The sequence below is a fragment of the Scylla paramamosain genome, chromosome 14 (assembly GCF_035594125.1).
Source record: "Scylla paramamosain isolate STU-SP2022 chromosome 14, ASM3559412v1, whole genome shotgun sequence".
Classification (NCBI taxonomy): Eukaryota; Metazoa; Arthropoda; class Malacostraca; order Decapoda; family Portunidae; genus Scylla; species Scylla paramamosain.
Window position 1 is genome coordinate 25203248 of NC_087164.1, and position 19175 is coordinate 25222422.

Below are 19175 nucleotides of genomic sequence, written 5' to 3' on the forward strand. Positions count from 1 at the left end.
AGAGTGGAAAGGGAAAGCACAGGATGTTGATAGGGAAAGAGGAAGAGAGAAAAGTGCAGTGATAGAGCGAGAGTGGTGGTGATGTTATGGTTTGTATGAGAGAGAGAGAGAGAGAGAGAGAGAGAGAGAGAGAGAGAGAGAGAGAGAGAGAGAGAGAGAGAGAGTGGTAAGACCGAGTGTGCTATAGTAGCCAGGTATAAAATTTAAACCAGAGAAGGAAGGCTGACCGGATAGACCTGTTGAGTTGTCTGGAACACCCACTCACCCACCCACCCGCCGCGCCCAGTCCTCACGCGGGTGCTGGGTGACTGGTGGTGGTGGTGGTGGTGGTGGTGGTGGTGGTGATGATGGTGGTGGTGATGCTGTTATTGTTGTTGCTAGCGGTGGTGATATCAGATGTGTGGCAAGCGTGTGTGTGTGTGTGTGTGTGTGTGTGTGTGTGTGTGTGTGTGTGTGTGTGTGTGTGTTTGCCTCCTGCTGCCCAGCTGTCGTGTCTGGTCCGGGAGGAGGAAGGGAGAAGGAGAGAGAGAGAGAGAGAGAGAGAGAGAGAGAGAGAGAGAGAGAGAGAGAGAGAGAGAGAGAGAGAGAGAGAGAGAGAGAGAGAGAGAGAGAACACTTCTATATAAAACTCAATACAAACCTTTCTTCACAAACTAGACGGCCAAGCAGCGCACACAAGCGATAACCAAAAGCAAACACCCACCACTCCGTATCTCTGTCTGAGGTGGCGCGCAGTGCAGTAAAGAGAAGTCGGTTCACTCAGTTTGTTTTCCCCGGCAATTTATTACGAACACTGCCACCGCACAGATTTCCACGTCCATTCGCCAACGGTAAAGCTAATGCGCAAGATAGATTTTTTAAACGTGCGTGTATACCAGAATCAACGTTAGCTGCCCGTGTTATTGCTCTACATTCTTGCCAAGGAGGAGAAAGACCCGTGTTTTACTCCACCGCTGGTAAATCCTTTCAAGAATTTCTCAGCTTGTGATTAGCTTTCCCCTCCTGGCTATGGAGAATGTGTTTAGGTAATTGAGTCATCAGCACTATCATTGTTAGATTAGGCGTGGTGATGAGAGAGAGAGAGAGAGAGAGAGAGAGAGAGAGAGAGAGAGAGAGAGAGAGAGAGAGAGAGAGAGAGAGAGAGAGAGTGTTAGGTATGTTGTTCCTTCATCAACCCCATCACGCCCAACACTACTCCTCCTCCTCCTCCTCCTCCTCCTCCTCCTCCTCCTCCTCCTCCTCCTCCTCCTCCTCCTCCTCCTCCTCCTCCTCCTCTCTCCCCTCAGGCCAGCTTTGTAATTAGGGCGAGTTCTCCAATATTCATGGTAATCCTGGCCGAGTTGTGTTTGGTGCGTTTGTTTATGATTCGGGTCCTTACTAACTTTCTTTCATTTTTTTTCTCTCTCTTCTTTTGTTCTTTTATTTACCTTCGTGTGTGTGTGGATCTAATTGCCGTTGTGGTGGTGTTGGCCTGGCTCGGTTTTGCCTTGTTATTTATTTGTTTTCCTTGTGTTTCTTTGTGTTGACGTGGTTTAGTAACAGTAGATGGGTTTTGTGTTTGTTTTATTGACCTAACGTGGCTTGGCGTGGCTTGGCTTGGCTTGCTTGATTACGGTTTTGCTGATTGAGTGTTGTACGTCGTGGCTGTTGTGTTGCCGCTGGTGTGATGGGTTATGTTGTCTAGTAAGTCAGATAGGGTTGCCGTGGAGCTGTGTTGCACGATGATGCGGTAGGTTATGTTGCGTCTGATAAGTTAAATAGGGGAGCCGTGGAGTGATGTTGCGTTGCGTTGTATTGCTATGCGTTGAGAAAGCCTGGTGTAGCATTGTGTTGTGGAGCGGAGACTATACCGATTTTTCCCCCCAGGTGTTTCCTAGGGTGTTGATTGTGTTACGGATGAAGGGTGATTGAATGTGGTAAGGGTAAAGCAAGGAGGAGTCCCGGGCAAGGTGGGAGAGGGGGCGTGCGATGGGGAAGTGTGACGGGGAAACCTTACTTGTATCCTTTTCTCCCTCTGCTTTGTTTTTTTTTAAAGGAATGGTAGGGAGAGGTGAATACAAAGGGGCAGAGAGAGAGAGAGAGAGAGAGAGAGAGAGATAGCTGGTTTCCTTTTCCTGCCCTTTCGCCTCGCCAATGTCCTTCCCTTCGTCTTCCTTCCTCTCCCCTTTGTTTGCAAATATATCTTCCTCTTACAGTTGTCGACGGAAGGAGAAATCGAAGGCTCCAAAAATAGTCGTACGCAGGATTTACTAACCTCAGAATGTAGGGGCGGCGATGGTAGTGGTATAAAAGTTTCCTGAAGTGACTCACTGTTCTATCTGTCTTCTCTGAATACAGTGAAGTGGCGGTCTACATTAATCACCTGGCTACGAGATGACACAAAGCAAGTACAAGCAGTAGCCATCCACACCAGCAAGTCCTCGCTTTCACCAGGAGCATAAGGCACGAGAGGCATAACGAGAGCATAACGCACGTCTTCCCCGAACTGAAATGTCTAAACAAAAGACTTGACAACTCTCCCACGAGAAATAAAAGGCTGCAACTCGAGTCAAATCATGTGTATAAATAGATTGCGAGAGCTTTTATTTTATCGGTGAGGTTGGGGAGAGCGATAGACAAGGCGCCGAAGCTGTTAAAAGAGGGATAGACTCGATAAACCCGGATAACTTAGGGGAGAAGAGAGGAGTGACGCGCAGGTCAGTCATCGCATGCAACACTAAATTCCTCACATACTGTACCTATTTATTGTGTTGATATTCGTATTACATTATTGCAGGTTAACTTTTCTGAACATTTTACTGACATTTATGATGCTCCGAGGCCGTGTGACTCCGAATGTTGCGGCGCTGAGCGAAATTATCAGTCAATCAATGCATCAAGTATTGTAATACGTGTTAATTGTATTTTTTTTTTTTTTCCAATGTCATTTATGATGCTACAATGTCATGTGACCTCAGATGCTGCGGCACCAAACGGAATCATGAGTCAGCCAGCCAGCCAGCCAGTCAGTCAGTCAGTCAGTCAGTCAGTCAGTCAGCCAATCAATCAGTGACGTTCACATTAATCAAACATCGTAGAATGGTGAAAATAAACCCGCATTTCTGATCTGCTGTATGTACAACGCATCTGAAGGGCTACTCATCCTGTGCTTCGTATTCGCATTATTTCAAAGACCACGGAGATAAGTCAGAATTTCTTGAATATTCTCCTAAAGACGATGCAGAATCCTAGCTTAACTATCATAAGTTTTCATGGAAGTTTCTCCTAATCCTCGTTGAACTATCATTAGAATCAAGGAGGCTTTCAGGATGATTTCCCTAATGATGGTGCACACTGTTAAACTACCACTAGAATCAGCAGTTTTCTATTAATGCTTTCCCTTATGATAAAGAGGAATCTATATTCAACTATCATTAGAATCAGAACCTTTCGTAACGTTTCTTCTTACTGATGATGCAGAATCCTTGTTAAATTATCATTAGAACCCGGAAAACACCCATAAGGAAACCCAGTAACTTCCACTATAGCTATTAAATGGAAGAGATGAAGGATAAGACGACGAAAAGCTTAAGGAACATCAAGGTCCTGGATGTCATAGGAGTGAAGATGAAAGAAAAGCATGGTATGAACAAAGTACAAACATATTATACAAGGAAAGCAATAGATTCACCTTATGTAGTGCCCTGTGACGTCTGCCTTCACGTTAAATCTTAGGTGTAAAGACTGCTGCAATATACTCGTACCCCCCCCCTCTCTCTCTCTCTCTCTCTCTCTCTCTCTCTCATTCCGCCAGAATTTGGAAGCAATCAACATTCCACAAGAGCGGGGGAGGGAGAGAGGGAGAGCTTCTTACATCTCAGTACCCAGGAGTCGTCTCGTGCAGGATATGATTGTGTGGGTGTACGTGAGGATGGGCGGTGAGGTGATATGAGAGAGAGAGAGAGAGAGAGAGAGAGAGAGAGAGAGAGAGAGAGAGAGAGAGAGAGAGAGAGAGAGAGAATTACTAACAACAACAACGTCACTGCCACCATTACCAACAATAACGACGGACAATAATCGTCTTAGTAGTAATCGTTGTTGTAGTAGTAGCAGTTGTTGTAGTAGTATTTGTAGTAGTAGTAGTAGTCATCACAACCACCACCAAAATATACTAGGAATCAACACTAATAATTTTCATCTGAACCATTGCACTATTTTCACCAACACGACCGTCACTCGCCATTACATCCTCAGCTGACACGGACGGACACACACACACACACACACACACACACACACACACACACACACACACAGAGAGAGAGAGCTGGCACTACATGAAATAACCGTGAAAACACCACACAACGTTCATGGCACAGTGCAGAACAAGCGTGACTACATCACTGGTATACCATTCGCTCCGTAACATTTATTTTCCGAAGAGCACTAACAATACTTGGAAAATATGCCGTCGGGTGAGATACTGTGTACGTAGCGGCGGCGGCGGGGTGGGATGTAGGTCGGGGAGTGCCGGGGAGGGATTGGGAGGGCAGGGCGGGATTGGGTTGATATCGTGCAGGCAGCTCCATCAACGGTTCGCTTGTTCGTGCATATACAGTGCCCATCTCATCAGCCTCCTTCGCTCGCGGGAGGGAAAAGAGAAAGTGAAAAATAAAAAAAAGTAAAGGGTCATATTTCCCGTGCTCGGTGGCGCTCCCAGAATGATGATGCAAATTATATTCAACGAGCAGTGGCACGCCATTCCTGCAAATTATGGACAAAAAAAATCTCCGCACACTGATAAAAGGTAAATACTTAGCATTTACTGTCTACTTTCTCATCCCACGTACGTTTTTAGGCGCGCTGCTTGGCCTCGGGTGACGCGGCGACGCAAGTTAACTGAAACACGAGAAAAACGAACGTGATTGTGGAAATGAAGACCTCGCTGCCGTCCAGAGACAGGAGCGGTGACGTAAGGAGGGAGGAGAGGATTAGGTGTTGTGTCAAGGGGATAGATGACGCCCTCAGACACCACGTGGTATTTTGTCGGGCAAGGTGGAGGCTGCAGAGACCTTACAACACGCATCCTTCCCGTACACCGAGATAACAAGCATTATTCCAATATTTCCACCAAGCGTGGTTCATAATTCAAATAGTTAGCAGTCAAGTTTGATGCAAGTATCTCCTCACCTTTTGGCACGTTACCTCTGATGCTCATATTGGAATATCATGCCCGGGAGCGACGCGTTGCCGCCACAAGCCGTGCATATCCTATCTGCTAACAAGATCACGGCTCCACAGGCACGTATCTTCAGCAACGACACGAAATATTAATCAGCAGGAGCTCAGCATGTGCTTCGAGGCCTGAAGAGCTGTGCCGTGCAGTGGCACAAATGGTTTGTGGGAACAAGTTTCCATTTCGCAAACACAGAAAAGGAATTGCGAAAATGTTTTTGGCTTCTTACGAATGCAAGAAGCAAACATGCACAGATTGCCGTGGCAGGAAATCGACAACTCTAATTGACCGAATGCATTTGCGCAATATCAGTAATTAATGAGTTACCTGGAAAAAACCTACGTGCCTGCGTGTGTCTGCTTAAAGGAGGCTGCAGGTGTGGGCCGTGGTGGCGGGCAGGAGCCAGGTGGGTGGCGGTGAGGACGCTATCTGTGCCGGGATGATAATGGTGATGAAGATGAAGATGAAGCAGCTGTTAAAATGTCCCGGAAAGGCAGAAAATGCGGCTGTGCGGGTGAAATCGAGCGTTATATCACATTGTTTTTAAAGCGAGGAATCCTCTGCCTCTCCTGTTACCATGAGTACTCTTCCCGCGGTGTGCAGGGCGGCGAGGGGACGAAGGAAGAATTGGTGGAGTAGTGAAGGTGGTGACGTGGCTCCCTCGCGTCCCTCCTATAGGTCATATTTCTGATCGATCCCCTCGCTACCCTTTCCGTCCATCCTCACGTCTCTCTCTCTCTCTCTCTCTCTCTCTCTCTCTCTCTCTCTCTCTCTCTCTCTCTCTCTCTCTCTCTCTCTCTCTCTCTCTCTCCTTGCCTCCCTTACCCTCACTGATGGAAATGTCAGAAATGGTAGCGATGAGGTGTAGTGCAGTGCTCTCTCTCTCTCTCTCTCTCTCTCTCTCTCTCTCTCTCTCTCTCTCTCTCTCTCTCTCTCTCTCTGGTTCCTAAGAAGGTGATACGAGAAGGCGGAGGAAGGCAGTCTCTCTGCCGAAGGAAATTAGGTATCGATGCGGGAGAGTGAAAGAGAAAGAGAGAGAGACTTGCCGCTTCAACACGTCTCGTATCTTGGATTCGATTCCCTTCGATAGAGGGAGATGGGGAGAGCATTTCCTGTCAGGGTTGATTCCGGATTCCCTGGTGAACTTCTAGAAGACAGAGAGAGAGAGAGAGAGAGAGAGAGAGAGAGAGAGAGAGAGAGAGAGAGAGAGAGAGAGAGAGAGAGAGAGAGAGAGAGAGAGAGAGATTGCACACCTTTATCTCGTTCTCTCCCCTCCTCCCCAACAAGTTATTAATGACCGAGATACCAGACTGCAGCTGCTTACCTTCGACATTATCAGGCGCACATTCATCTCGCAGGGAAATCAGTTCATGCAATTGTGTCGTCCGTTCCTTGAATGCCTCCAGTGGCTTCCTCCTCTTCCTCCTCCTCCCGTTCCCTCCCTCCGTCCATCCATGGTAGTACAGCTGCTTAAATAAACTGCAAGTATAAGAAAAAAAATGAGGTAAGAGAAGGAAATTTGCCCTCTCTCTGCTTCCCCTTTTCGTGCAATAAATGTACATCAAGTATTTTTACAACTTCAGATTCTTTTGCTTTTTTTTAGATTTAATTAACTGAGACTGCGTATGGGATAAAACGGTCATTTTTTTCCCTCTCGTTCCCTCGGCAGCTTGATTGCGTCTCCTGCCTTCAGTCATTGCACCTATTAATAACTCCAGTTGCAGGCTATTGCTTTTTTGCGTTCCTAAGGCAAATAAGGGTGTTTGTCTTACTTTTTTTTCGTTTTTTTTTTTTTTTTTTTTTTTTTTCTTGCCCCCCTCCCCCCCTCCCCCCCTCCTTCCCTCCCTCCCTCCCGCCTTTAACCTCAATGACCTTTCCTCGGAGTCCTCATTCTTCTATACCTTCTCGTGAAGTTAACGTGTGCGAAAGGAATCTTTATCTCGTAGGCATTACTGGCTATATTTGAATAGAAACAAATGCTGTAAACGCAATCTTCCCTCCCCTGCTTGGGTTTCGTCCTTCAGCAAGCTATACAAACATGTGATATCCAAGCACAGTACGTCAATTCAGTGGATAACTAGACTAATATGTAGTTGTGATCCCCTTTTCAAAACGACTAGCAAAAAAGCAAACGTAGATTCGTCAGTCTACCCCCTGGACTGCTATGGCTTCTTATCGAGCTTAATAAAATGGTCTGGCGCAAGCTTTGAGTATAATTTGGAGACAACTGACAGTATATAGTTCACTCATTTTATTACGAGGCACACCATCACTACCAGTCAGATTCAAGTCAAGTCAGTATCAAAGGGAGACGTAATATAACATCCGCCGGCGTTGATAACTACACGGCGCAAAGATCAGCGGGAGTCATTTCCTGCACCCTACAAGAAAATAATGATGGCCGCCTGACCCACTTCGTGTCATCAACTCCTCCTCTGCCGCCCCTTGCTCGCCTCACCTCGCTCCGCCTCCTTGCTTCACTCCTGGTCCCACGCTCAACGCTGTAAATGGATTTTTTGGTGCATAATACTCCTTTACGTCCCTCCTTCCGCTCCACCTCTCAAACAGGTCGTGAGGAATAACTCGGGGGGGCGTGGGGACTGACGATGGACCCGTGCTATAGACCAGTGATCGTTGTGGGGAACGGAAGAAGGGATAGGAGTGCGTCTTCAAGCTGTCTTACAGAGGTTGACCAGGTGGAGGTGACGTTCCCTGGCTGGCTGGCTGGCTGGCTGGCTGGGTGTGTGCGTGGCTTGCTGCTACAACGTATACACGATATCGCAGTATTGACCGGTATCCTCAGAAAGAGTCCAAGGTTGGGCTGCCTGAAGGTGCTTGTTGATCATTGTGAGACGGCGACACTTCGTTCGTCCGCCTGTCGCCGCCCACCGCCCGCCCCGCCCCGCCTGACTCACGGCTGCTGCGTCACCGGTAAAAATGTCACGCTGCTGGAACTGGCTGGAGTAAGAAGGGCCCGTGTAGGGTTTCCTGCTTCGAAATGCGTCTCTCTCTCTCTCTCTCTCTCTCTCTCTCTCTCTCTCTCTCTCTCTCTCTCTCTCTCTCTCTCTTTGGTGTCATTCGATGCAATACATAAAGAAGCGAGCGAAATGTGCGTAAATACTTCAAAAATATTGAATTCCTCCCAAATATTGAGTCGACTTAAAAAGGAAAGCAACTTAGCGGTAAGACACTTGCCATTACGGCTGCAAAACACTCCCGGAAAGGTATTGCATGGCGGTAAGGCTGAAAGGGAACCCTGAAAGCTTAACGCCGGCAGTCCTTTTGCCTTTGACCATTTCCCTTCATGTCCTTACAGCACCAGAGGACAGGAATATACTGTTCTATAAAGGCAGCGTGTCTCATTTTGATGTTTACGTCTTCATTTAGACCACTATTTACTATACAATTATATATATTATTTGGATGCACTTTTGTGGTCAATAAATATATGTCTCCATGTCTCTGGCAACAGTTCAGCAAGCATGGAAAGCAAATATCGTTACCATAAATACGCCAGGGAATCACGGCTTGGCGTTCCTACGTAGAGAGCCAAAAATAACCCCATGTCATCTCCTCTTCAAGGTGACGAGTTCAGCAGATGTCTTTCTCGTGCCATCAAGCGTCTGCCTCATTAGCTGTTACATGCAAACCTAACTCGCTATTTCAGAAGCATCATCTTTCCTCTTCTCAACCTCACTTTTCCTCACCAAGACTGGGTGGAGCTATATACTAGGAGCAATCCCACGTTCCCCATCTCGTCAGTCCTAATGATATCACTTGATGTTGAATCTTCCACATGATGAACGAGCCTCCGACTCCGCTATCCCTATTGGTTACACAGCTGATGCAACACTCTGGCTCTGGCCGCCCTGGGGACATGCCTAACACTTTCGTCAACATACAACCCATGGGTTTATACCGTCAAATGTTTCTCCCTGGTTGACTCGTCCGATCCCAGCCTTGTTTTGTCTTTCGTCCCGTCACTCTGGTGCGGGACTGCGAGCCAGTGACGCGTGGGTGACGCGTGAGTCCCTCTGGCATCATGTTTCTATCGAGAAGACCTGAGGATATACCATTTTCATCCCGCAATACTTCCTTGTTAAGTGACGCATCTGCCTGCTTTCATCGGCATGGAGACGCACATACTTTCCATATGGACTGTTCACGGAATCAGAAAGTCTTGATTCACCTCAATTCAATGCCGTGTGATCAGACGTACAGACAACCTTCACCCCACACGTCACAGCTTAACTGGCCAATGGCAAAGAATATTCGTGTCATTAATTTCCGTTCCTTAATTATCCTCCGCCCCTCACAGCTTCCCGTAATGGTGCTTCATTTGGTGTCTTTTACTGCTGTTTTTACGATTAGTTTTTTCAAGGACTTGTAATAAATAAACTGTTTCTCTTCCCTCCACCCAACTGCGGCTCATTACAGAAGATCATGCACTCGTCTCCATCTGTATTCCATTTCGCTAATGTAAATATCTTCACTCTTTCATCTCCATTCACCGCTGATACCTGGAACTGTTTACCTTCCTCAGCTCTTTACACCTAACTAAAACTTACTCTTTGAAAAGGAAAGTATGAAGACGCTCTGAAAATTAAATTGAACTTGCTCTTTTTAGACTCTCTCTCTCTCTCTCTCTCTCTCTCTCTCTCTCTCTCTCTCTCTCTCTCTCTCTCTCTCTCTCTCTCTCTCTCTCTCTCTCTCTCTCTTGGGGTTTTTTGAGTGGCAATTACCGCATATTTTTTTCCCCAGCCCTGAGGTTCGCTTTGTAGTCCTTGACCAGTCTCCTTTTGATGTGAAGAAAAACAAAAGAAACGATGACCTGAATCCGCTCACAACCTTTCCATGCTGCCTTTGTGTGTGTGTGTGTGTGTGTGTGTGTGTCAGTCAAGGAGCCCCTTTTTTTTTTCCGGTTCCGAACTTAAGAAAATATACTCTGTTCTTTAATAAATAAGAAATGTAACTGAGCTCCTTTTATCGCGAGAATTAAGCAGCCTCACCAGCACCACCACCACCACCACCACCACCACCACCACCACCACCACCACCACCACATCATCATCACCAGAAGTACCACCATCACCATAATCTTTACCACCGCTTTATCCACCACCACCACCACCATTACGGAAGAATCATTCATAATACACTGCACTTAAACTACACCACAGCAATTCCTCACTCACTCGTACACCACAGCAATTCCTCACTCACTCGCACCCAAAAGCACTAAAAAGAAAAAAAAAAAAAAGTAAAAAAGTTAAAATATAAATTCGCATTCATATTCCAGAAGTGACGACAAACTCTCATATTCACCGGGTAATATGAAGACCATGAATCACTGCAATTAAGTCAGTTAGGGCATCGTTTGTCAGTGTTATGTGCATAGCAATGGTTTATTCTCCGCTGGTGGTTGGCACGCCCCTGTACTGGGAAGGAGCAGAAGGAGCAGGAGGTGGGAAAGAAGAGGGAGAGAGAAAAAAAAAATAAAAAGTGTGAAACAGATAGAAGAAAGAGACGTAGGAAGGAGTGAAAGAGTGGAATAGCCGAGGAAGAGTAGAACAGAGGGGTGTGTGTAGCGCAGGAGGAGAAAAAGGAAAGGACTGCGGCTTATGGACAAATAAGAAGAGTAGGGAATGAAAATATATTGTTTCAGGAGTACGTGAGGGAAATTTGGGAAAAAAGAATGATTGTGCAGCGAAGAACAGGAAATACAAAGTCAATGTGACGGAGGAGGTAAAGGAAAGGAAAAAAATGTGAGGGGGGAGAGGAAAAGGGGGGGGGGCAGTTTGTGTGGCAGAGGAGAACGAAAGGAAGAGGAAGGAAAAGAAAGCTTGTGTGACTGGTGGAGGAGGTAAAGAAAAGTAAAAGGAAAAGAGAAGGAATGTGGAGTCTGGAAATGAAGAGAAGGAAAACAAAGGGAAAGAAAACGTTTATGTTGCGGTGGAAAAGAGAAAGACTGAAAAAGGGGGAAGGGAAAGAGGGAAAAGAGATAGTGTGGAGAGGAGAAGGAGGAGGAGAAAACAACTTTTGTGTGGCGAAGAAGGAAAAGAAGGAAAAAAAGAGAACCAGCTTTGAGACGCAGAAAAGGGAGAGAGAGAAAAGGTTTGTGGGATGGGGGTAGAAAATAAATGCATAAAAAAGAGAGGATAGTTTAAAGGGTAGAAGGAAAAAGGGAAAAATAAGGTATGCAGTACAAAAGAATATCATGGGAAAAGAGTGCATTGTTTGTGGAGAAGAGAAAAAAAAGTGCATGGTTTGCGAAGAAGAGAAGGAAAAAGAGAAGTTTGAGAAATGGGAAAAGAAAGGAGAGGAGAAAGGGGGTTTATGAAGGTGTAATTACTTCTCACTCCCAGTCACCTTTCCACCTGGCATTTATATTCGTGGTGTGGGTAATGGAGGTGTTCTTGATTAAAGGTGGTGGTGGGGGAAGGCTTCTGTGTTCTCCCCACTCGTATCTTACTCCTGCCAGAAGCCTTTATTTTATTCTTTTTTTTAAGTCTTTTTTTTTTCATAATGTAACACTGAAGTTCTGACGAATACGTATTTTTGTCAGGGTGGCTTGTTATTTTGAAGTCACAAAGGAAAACCGGCTTAACACCCAACAGTTTTTTTTTCCCCTCCTGCATTTTTCATAACTTTATTAGAGCGCTTTTTTGTCACGACACAGTCAGTTCACGAAAACTCTGGCGGCCGAAAAAATGTTGCAGCGTTAATTAATGGCTTATTTTGCTTCCTAAAGGGGAAAAATATAGCTTTTGGCAGGCACTTTATAGTAAAAATAATGAAGCTGCTTGAACTGGAAGCGCCTAAAAAATTAAATGCCATCGTTTAAAATAATTCGTGTAGTTATTTTATTTCGATTATTTATTCATATATTCTCCATAAATGTAAACAGCGGCCACACAGTAACACCAGGCACGAGAGGCAGGCTTGTTTTGCCGCCACAGTGCGCACTCAAACGCTCTCTCACTGCTACCTTGAAACTTTTCCCTCTACTCCTAATCTGCGGCGTGGAGGGCAAGCAACAGTCACACAGGCGATGGCTACTTGAGTGTTGTTGAGGCAGCCAAGGGTGCGCTGCTCGGTGCCACGCTAACGCCCTTCCGCCTCGGTAAGAAGTTAAGTTCATACGAAAGTTCACGGACGACTGACTATTTGTGTAATCTTTCTACCTTTAGGGCTTCCCCGTCAGACTGAAAAAAGTCACGGGACCTTGAGTGTGAACAACCCCGTGTCTGCTTGCCTGGGTGCACGCAAGCCACATGGACCTGTGACGGGGCGTGTTTCCTGATGCCCCCAAGTGATGTGGGAGATGCGATACCCAGTTATCCACTCTTCTCTTCCCTAGCTGATCGACTCCGCCTTGTGCCGCTGAGATTTACACATTCCGTAGCAACTGTGACGTGTAAATCAATATTCAGAACTAGACGTTGAGGAGAAAGGCAAATCAAAACATCTCAGTAGCTTATATACCGAGAAATGTCCCTCTGAATACCTGATACTATGGGAAACAAGGATTAGAAGTCTTGTCTCTCACTGGTTCCTTGTACTGTCGCAAATAATAAAAATACAAAGGGTGCACAAGATTCCCAGTAACCAGTAATGTGCTTGTTTCAAAGGAGGATACTAGTTGATTCTATGCCTCCATCTTCTCTCCCATGATATATTGTGTTGTTGTAAGGAGAGAAAAATATCAACAAACGAATGCCGCGATGGTTTCCAGTATTCCTTGCTATGTTATCTTAAGGCAGGAAGATACTGCCTGTGTCTTCCCACGCCTCGCGTCCAGAGGCCCGCCTTGTGTAGCACGGAAAATTGACTTGTTGAAGTTAATTACTTAACTGCTAGAGACTAATGCCGCCAGGTCTCCATTCCTTGTTGTCTGTGGTGTTGGCACAAAACGATATAGAATGTTTAGAGTTCGTTGATATGTTTTCCCGAGAGCGAGTGTTTGCCGTGTTTTAATCAGTCGCATTTAAAATCGTGTACAAGAACACAGTGCAAAATGTATCACAACTTTGTGTGGGTTAGTTGTATCCCAGCGTCACGGACGTATCGGTAAATTATCATGCACACATATATAACGACAGCATAGTATGTTTTAACTTATCTTCACTGAAATATTGTCAGTGACTCATTCATAAATACTGTGACAAGGCATATATACCCTGCTTATCAAACTCGTGTTCATATTCATAAAGATCATTGCTCATTCCTACTTACTCGATTATAATATATATATATATATATATATATATATATATATATATATATATATATATATATATATATATATATATATATATATATATATATATATATATATATATAGTTGTGTGACTAGAGGTGTGTTGTACCCTTTCTTGTAGCATGAGGTAGTGAAACGAATATGAAATAAAACTTACAATCATTATTAAACTAAATATCCACTACCTGAAGCGGGCATAGAGCGTGCAGCTTATCTAGGACTCAGTGATCCCGCTTGGGTTCAAGTATAGACAGTTAACATAGCATATACAAGCTAATAAGCAGCAAAGTGAATATAACATGTACCAAATAATATGCATTAAAGGAAAACAAATATATGCAAAATACAACACAAATACAAGTAGCTCAGGCGTGTACGTAATGAAAGAGTGTGTGTGAGTGTACGTGTGTGAGTGCTCGTGTTTGTGTTCGTCACGTCTTCTAACTCACGTCGATGTAACCGAAGTCAGGCAGCAGGAGGGAGGATGGTTCCAACTGCTATAAACGAGAGAGACTGTGGTGGTGTGGAGGTGGAAGTCATTCGTCAACTCAGTTAGCTCGATTGAGACGTTGCGTCGAGACATGTGTCCAAAGCTTCGACTTTACCACACCGCCACGGCGTGGTCGAGACGGTATTCGAAGCCGATGGTTAGATGGAGAGATTAGTGGTTGGCGAGGCGGGTACGAAGGCCGTAATATATATATATATACTTGTATATTAAAGAGGAAGATAACCACGTAGAACTAGTGTGTGTGTGTGTGTGTGTGTGTGTGTGTGTGTGTGTGTGTTGGGGGGTACGGGGAAGAGAGAGAGAGAGAGAGAGAGAGAGAGTCTAGTTCATTATGCACTCATGGCCAGAGCGAAAAATGTTCATCTGTTGTGTTTTCCTCCTTGGCTTTAAAACTCCTGAAACTCCCTCCCACTCATTCTCTCATTCTGCGCCTCTCGCTCCTCCCTTCTCCTTTCCGTGCCTTCCATCTCCTATTCACTCACTCTCCCTTTCCTCGCTCTCGTTGCCTTTCTCCTTCTTCCTTCCCATTTCCTCCCCCTCCCCCTTGCTCTCTCCCTCCCTCACTGCAATCGACATCGTGACTAATCTGTCGTTATGCTGTCCGGGTTTGTGAGTTGCGTTGGGCAATATTTTCACTCTTTCACGATGACTTGGCGTGTTGTTTCATTATCTCCAAGAAAAACTGCAGTAGTGAGGGTTTTTCTTATTTTTTTCGTGTGTGTGTGTGTGTGTGTTGTGTTGTGTTCTGCTTATCGTTGTTTTGCTTTCAAAAGATATTGTAGTTGCGTTGCATCATCCTTATGTGTGTGTGTGTGTGTGTGTGTGTGTGTGTGTGTGTGTGTGTGTGTGTGTGTGTGTGTGTGTGTGTTTTAAGCTTGTATTGTCCACATGTTTCCAATCCTCTTGTGTTTTTTGTATCTCTCTCTCTCTCTCTCTCTCTCTCTCTCTCTCTCTCTCTCTCTCTCTCTCTCTCTCTCTCTCTCTCTCTCTCTCTCTCTCTCTCTCTCTCTCTCTCTGGATGTGCTGCATTTCCCTTGTGTGCTGTGTTGCTGGCAGTGTTGTCTGCTGCGGCATTGTCTTCTTGGTGGTGGTGGTGGTGGTGCGTCGTGTAGTATTGCGTGAGTGGTGTTTGTCGCGTGCATCAGTCTTCGTTGCCTGTGTGACGTGATGCGTCCTGTCATGCTTTCTTGAAGTGTTTCATTTCCCTTTGTGCATGTGTGTCCGTTTCCCGACCGACATGCTGTGTGTCTCGTGTTCTGTTATTCTTCTGCTTCGCTGTTGTAGTGTCCTCTGTGTGTGTGTGTGTGTGTGTGTGTGTGTGTGTGCCCGCCCTCCAGTATATTGTTGTGTCTCTTCTACGTGTAGTGTAGGCGAGCGTCACAGTTTTGTTACGAGAAAAAAAGAAAAAGTAAATAAAAATTATCTTTAACGAACTAGAAGTCAGCTCGGTAAAAGAAAATGGGTGGGAAGTGAGACGAAGGAAACTGAACTAAATGGCGGGGTAAAAATTATTTCTAAAGTCAGTGGAACGGACTAGGAAGAGACGGAAATCTTACAGATTAAACTGAAAAACCGAGGACGGTATTTTGTCTAGAACCAGCGATAGTGGTGGTGGTGGTGGTGGTGGCGGTGGTGATAATGATGATGATGATGATGATGAAGATGATGATAAAACGCTCAATTTAAGTTACGCTAATGACTAGTTATGGTTGTCGCATGTGAAAGATTCTTTTGGATGTCTGGTATACAAAAAAACACATACGTAAAAAGAGAATATCGTTTGAAATAAGGGAAGGATTTACTTATGTAACTAGAATATCTGAAATATTAAGCGTTTACCAAAGGGTGTTTTTGATGCATTAGTCAGTACATCTGCCCGAAGTAAAGTCATATTCTACTTGCATTGTTTCCGTCAAAAAAGACGCTATTCAACATGCACCTCTACCTATCACATCTCCAACTTTAAATCTCTTAATATACAGCAGTTCAATGTGTTTCGTGCCTCCAGGAAGTTGAGCCGTGCCCAGAACCGCTTCTTGTTTACACGGGGCCACCAGATTAGATCACGAGCGTCGTGTATAGAGATGACGTGAGCGCGTCTCGCTCTCATGGGGTTTCAGGTAAGGGTGTGGTGTGTAGGAGCGGGCAGGCGGTGTCAGAGGAAGCACTCAAGACATCTTCCTTCCTATATAAGGTTAAGTATGTGTTTGGCCGGGAAAGCGACGAGTCTTGGTAGGAAAGAGAGTATCAAAGCCGCTTGCATTATGTGTTGCATCAGAGCCGAGACGTGCTTGGAGGAATGGAGCGTTCAGAAAGTTCAGGAAGTGTATCACAGTATCAAGGCTGCTATTCATCATGTTCTGTATTAGGTGATGTGCTTGGATGGGTGTAACCTTCAGTCCACCTATGATATGTCAAATAGAATACCAAGGCCGCGTTGTCCCACGTTTTGCATTGGAGTGAAGATGCGTATGGATAAAAGGGCCGCTGAGTCTACATGGAGTGTGTCAGAGTAATACAGATGAGGTGCACTGTGTTTTAGCTGTGTTTGGGGAAAGATGTGTTTAGATGTAGGGACAGCCACAGACTGCACAAGATTTTATTATCCAGTCCTGGTTAACATGTTGCAGTATTTTGTCAGCACATGAAGTGGAATCGACATGAAAATGGTCACAAGCCCTCTGCAGATCAATAATAATAGCATGAAAAATTAAAAGCGTGTAGAAATACTTTACTTCACAAGTCTAGATAGTAAGAAGCGGTAAACAAACCTCACGAGATCAAGGAAACAACATAAGCTTTGGATTAAAGTACAGAAAGGACGCCCCCTTATGCTTGACTCTGCTCGGGTGGAGACTGGTGGCGCGATTGAAGAGAGATATGACCTTGCTTTGACCTATTAAACGTAACAAATGATATCTAAACAGGTTTCCATCATTCTGGTTCACCATGCCTATACTTCGGAGAGTGGAAATCAATGCCCCAGTTGTATACTGATTTTGCTGTCCATTCTTTCACTCCTCTAGGAATGGTTGAGGGAGGCAAATGTAACCTGTACAGCACAGTCACACAGCGTCACACGATACAGGGTGAATGAACTCCGAGTCTTATTTACTGACTACAACAGAACTCCAGCGTTTTCATCATTTAATGGAATCCACTTCAGAGAAAATAGCTATTGCATCCTTGTCTTAAAAGTCAAGACTGAAAGTGACAACCAACGGAACACTTGTGCAAAGTTAATGTAAGAGACAATCAGTATTGCTGGAGGAAAGAAGTGACCGACGGGTGTTTAAAAGAACAAAATTGTGCCACAAAACACTCGTATTTTGCATCATGAAAGGTGTGACATTTACTGAGCCATTAGATACCGCATTCAACTGGAAGGTTACTATCCGCAGGAATAATCAGAATCAATCAGTAATCAAAAAAAATCAAAAGTAGTCAAAAGCAGATGAAGCTAGAAAATTACTTAGAAGTAAACACATTCATAAATAACACGAGATATAAATAAACACCTATGTATATCTGAACATGTTTGAGTCTCCCGAGAACACGCACATTGCCAAGGTCTGGAATGAATGCTGCCACTCGGGGACAGGCAGGCGGCAACTTGTCGTAATAATGCCGACCTCGATTTAACTCACGAATCCACAAAATAGCGCCCGTGCGTGTCGCTGACTCATGGCAGTGGCGGCAGTTTTTTTTTTCTCTCTCTTTTTTTTTTCTTCTTTCACTAACCAAATAAAGAAGACAACGATAAAACTAAACTTTATCAAAAATATCAGTTCAGATGAAAATAACAGTGAATACATCTGCAAAATAATGTCATGAACTTTCTTAGCGGGGCCGAAGGACGAGATTGGCTTGTCTTCATGCCGCAGCGGTGTGCCCTCCCCATCCCTGTCCCTCCCCGTCATCCCCTCTGTGGTGGCGTGATTGCTCCCACGAACGTCAGCTTACTGGGGTGATTGGTCCACGCATGCAGGAAAGATTACGTTGGTCCACCCAGTTTTCCGTCAGAATTGTCGAACCGATGAAATAATTCGCATGGAAGAGAGAGTAAACTGTATCAGAAACTGGAAAGACCTCAGGAACCGCCACCAGACTCCGCCGGGTCGATGCGCCGCGCAAAATAGCTAAACTGAGAGCACCTTATTGATGCGTGATGCTGCCCTTCCTTACAGCCGTGTAGAGAAGCGGGAGTCATATTCCGGGATGAGCGTTCTCCAGGTTTACATAGCAACGTAGAGGAAAGGGAGCACGGGGATGGCAGGGTGCGGGTGTAAGCTGGTGGTCAACAGGGTGTATTTACAGTGTGTGTGTGCGGACAGAGGCTCGACAAACACTATATATACCCAGCCTGTCCAAGTTTGGCCCTCCACTCAAACATGGTCCCCAAGCTTCCCGTACGCTCAAATGTGCTGGTGTTTGTCCGCCATTACTTCCGCTCCTAAGTAGTTCTTGCTTCCACCGAAAACCCGCAGCTTCCGTCGCAGGAGAATTTGCCGAACTATCAAAGTTTGTGCAGCATAAAGATACCACCAAGATTCACGCTTCTGGACGAGACACATGTGGGTCTTCTTGGCTTTCTGATAATGCCGCGCCACGGTCTCCACGGCCTCGTGATGGCCTGGAGTACCCCCACCCTTTCCCGCTGCCACATCGTCTTATTCTCACGCTGGCGACGAAAAAATAAATAAATAAATAAATAAATGAAAGGTAAATAAATATCAGGGTGGTGGCGGCCTCGACCTGCCTCACTTTTCTCTTCGAGCACACAAGGGGACCACTCATACATGCCAGAACGCCGCGGTAGGAAGGGGAATCATGCCTCTACACCCATGGCTGCTTGTAGAATAGGTCATACTTGCCTGGCGCCCAGAAAGTAAAGATATGTACTAGTTCTAGCCTGATTCTCTCTCTCTCTCTCTCTCTCTCTCTCTCTCTCTCTCTCTCTCTCTCTCTCTCTCTCTCTCTCTCTCTCTCTCTCTCTCTCTCTCTCAGAATACTTTCAGGCCTACTTAGGTGACATACGCCTAATTCGTGGCAAGGTGGGAAGGTTGCTGCATTGATATGTGATACGGAACTACACTGTTTGCTTCGCTTTTACGAAAAGTAGCAATAATTTGTCTTCTCTACATCTGACTGTCAAAGATACACTGAAAAATATACACATTCCACATTCA

At 45.3% G+C, this 19175-nt stretch overlaps 2 protein-coding genes across 4 annotated transcripts in view; one reads left to right on the forward strand and one right to left on the reverse strand.

Moving 5' to 3' along the window:
- LOC135107060 (thiopurine S-methyltransferase-like) overlaps nt 1-6694 on the reverse strand; it is a 182078-nt gene extending 175384 nt beyond the window's left edge. For 2 of the 3 annotated variants that reach the window (XM_064016664.1, XM_064016663.1), the window contains exon 1: nt 6540-6694. The gene's annotated coding sequence lies outside the window, so the exon portion shown is untranslated. The remainder of the gene's footprint in view (nt 1-6539) is intronic. The other variant, XM_064016666.1, reaches the window with a different exon arrangement.
- The window catches only part of LOC135107058 (amyloid-beta-like protein), a 79818-nt gene that overhangs the window by 44143 nt on the left and 16500 nt on the right, over nt 1-19175 (forward strand). The gene's annotated exons all lie outside the window — the stretch shown is intronic.